Genomic DNA, 3,498 nt, shown 5'->3' on the forward strand with positions numbered 1-3,498 from the left:
GACTAATTTGATAGCTCTATGAAAGTGGCACGATGGGCCGAATGGCCTCATTCCGTGCTGTAAGATTCGGTGATTCGGTGATATGACCTGAAGCCGCTCACTCTTTCGAAGGTTTAGTTGCTAGTGTCCCTTATTCTACCACCTCCAGATCCCGATTCTTACGGTGAGTCTGGATAGTGTCTGAAGAAGCTCGTTACAGCATCGCGCATTACAGCTGACCTGATCGTGTTCTCACCTGAAACCTGCCCACGGTACTTCAAAGGAACTGACATTGAACAATGAACTGCAACTGCAACATGGACTGATACCTCCTCCATAACCCAAGGTGACTTGATAGTGATCAGGATAGTGACCAGGATAGTGACCAGGATAGTGACCGAGGCTGGACGTCCTTCTTAGTACAGAATAGTGACCGGGACCAGGATCTAGGACTCATTTATATTCACCAATCCAGGGTCACTGAGCCCAATTAGATCCCTGTGACTGCCAACTCAACACCCACCGAGAACTGGGCTTGGCACATTCTGGGACAGTCCATTTCCTTGCTACAATCGTTCTTGCTTTGATCAATTGAAGCATGTCAGGCGCCGATATCTACTACTGCTCTTTTTCTGATTAATATGTCGCCACTTATTTATTTCCCAATTTAGTGTTGATGCATTTAAGGAGAAGCTGGATAAACACATGAGAGAGAAAGGAATTGAAGGATACCTTGATAGGGTTTGACGAAGAGGGGTGGAGGAGGCACGTATGGAAAATAAACACTGTATCGACCAATTGGGCTGAATAGTCTGTTTCTGTGCTGTTAATTCTATGTAACTATATAATGTTTTCGGGTAAATAAAATGTATCTAGCAGCTAGTCCTGGTCAGAGTAGAAATAATAGATTCCATCAATTCATGCAGTAACAAAGATCACATCTTTACCAATAACTCCATCAAGCAGACGCCTTTGCCTTGATTCTGATCCTTTCTTTTTTTATTCCATGCAGTTAACGTGGCGACGATTGTGATCCTGTCTCGGGGAAAGTGCGGTCTCTCCAAATGTGTCACTCGTTACCTGGTGGCCATGGCAGCGGCGGATCTCCTAGTCATTATTTTCGATCTGATACTGCGCCATATCCCTGTTGCTTATTATTTAGAGTTATATTTCATAAGGGACATCCCAGTGTGTAATATCCACGCCGTCCTGCTTTACACAGTCACAGACTGTTCTGTCTGGTTCACGGTCAGTTTCACCATTGATCGATACATAGCCATTTGTTGCCAGAACCTGAAAACTAAATACTGTGTGGAGAAAACGGCGACTGTGGTTGTGACAATAATTACTGTGTTTTTCTCTTTAAAAAATATTTTCTGGTTCTTTATGTACACCAATAGATATGATTTCAACAATTTATCCTGGTTTTGTGCTGTAAAAGACAGCATTGCTGAGTCCACGGTGTGGGGCATGGTTGAATTCTTTCATTATATTTTAACTCCATGCATTCCATTTCTCTTAGTTTTGCTGTTTAATACTTTAACCGTCAGGTACATTTTTGTGGCCAACAGAGCCCGCAGGAGACTCAGGGGTCTCGTCACTGCAGGGAGTCCCAGTGACCCAGAGATGGAGAACCGCAGGAAATCCATGATTATACTGTACAGTATATCAGCGAATTTCATACTATTATGGACGATATATATGATATATTCTATTTATTGGCGAATGGCTTACCTGGGTTATGAGGATGTGTATCTACCTGTGTTTGTACGGGAGTTAGGGTTCATGTTTCAACTCATGGCTTGCTGCACCAACACCTGTATTTATGCGGTGACGCAGCGCAAATTCAGAGATGAGTTGAAGAATCTGTTAAAATCTCCATTTACTGTAATTGTTAAATTAATTAAAAAATGAGACGAGCTCAAAACTAGACCTCAATCTCGTCTCAACTTTTTTTCAGTTCCACTACCTACTCGACTCAGTGATCGGGACATAATGGGTCACATGAACTATAAACTGTCACGTTTGTAGATGACACTGAGTTAGGTGGAACATTAAATTTTGCACATGGGGGCAGAACATTGCAAATGGAACAGGAGAGATGAAGTGAGTGGGCGAAATTGTGGTAAATGGAGTTCAATGTGGGCAAGCACAAGGTCATCCACTTTCAACCAAGATAAATTGGAGTACTTTCTAACGAGTGAAAAACTAGGAACAGTAGAAGAGCAAACAGATTTGGAAGTCCACGTCCATAAATTATTGAAAGCTGGTTGGCAGGTACAAAAAGCAATTAAAAACGATAAAAATGAGAAAAAAACAGAGAATTACAGACCAGTTAGCCTAACATCAGTAGTGGGGAAAATACTGGAGTATGTTATAAAAGATGTGATAACAGAACACTTGGAGGGCTTTAACGGGATTGGACAAAGTCATCATGGGTTTATGAAAGGGAAATCATGCTTTACAAATCTACTGGATTTTTTTGAGGATGTAACTAGTAGAATAGATAGGGGAGAACCAGTGGTTGTGGTGTATTTGGATTTTCAGAAGGCTTTTGATAAGAGGTTAGTGTGAAAAATTTAAGTACATGGGATTGGGGGGAATATACTGGCATGGACTGCGAATTGGTTGACAGACAGGAAACAGAGAGTAGGGATTAACTGGTCTTTTTACGGGTGGCAGGCAGTGACTAGTGGGGTACTGCAGGGATCAGTGCTTGGGCCCCAGCTATTCACAATATATATCAATGATTCGAATGAGGGATCTAAATGTGACATTTCCGAGTTTGCAGACGACACCAAGCGGGGGTGGAATGTGAGCTGTGAGGAGGATGCAAAGAGGCTCCAATGTGATTTAGACAAGTTGAGTGAGTGGGCAAGAATATGGCCGATGCAGTATAACGTGGATAAATGTGAGGTTATCCACTTTGGTTTTAAAAACAGAAAGGCAGATTATTATCTGAATGTTGATAGATTGGGAAAAGGGGAGGTGCAACGAGACCTGGGTGTCCTTGTACACCAGTCGCTGAAAGTGAGCATTCAGGTGCAGCAAGCAATTAGGAAGACGAATGGTATGTTGGCCTTCATTGCAATAGGATTTGAACACAGGAGCAGGGATGTCTTACTGCAGTTGTACAGGGCCTTGGTGAGACCACATCTGGAGTATTGTGTGCAGTTTTGGTCTCCTTATCTGAGGAAGGATGTCCTTGCCATGGAGGGAGTGCATCGAAGGTTTACCAGACTGATTCCTGGGATGGCAGGACTGACGTATGAGGAGAGATTGGGTCGACTAGGCCTATATTCACTAGAGTTTAGAAGAATGAGAGGTGATCTCATCGAAATATATAAAATTCTAACAGGACTAGGCAGACTAGATGCAGGGAGGATGTTCCCGATGGCTGGGGAGTCCAGAACCAGGGGTCACAGTCTCAGGATACGGGGTATGCCATTTAGAGCCGAGATGAGGAGAAATTTCTTCACTCAGAGGGTGGTGAACCTATGGAATTCTCTACCACAGAAG

Source organism: Heptranchias perlo, chromosome 35 (genome assembly GCF_035084215.1).
Source record: "Heptranchias perlo isolate sHepPer1 chromosome 35, sHepPer1.hap1, whole genome shotgun sequence".
Taxonomy (NCBI): domain Eukaryota; kingdom Metazoa; phylum Chordata; class Chondrichthyes; order Hexanchiformes; family Hexanchidae; genus Heptranchias; species Heptranchias perlo.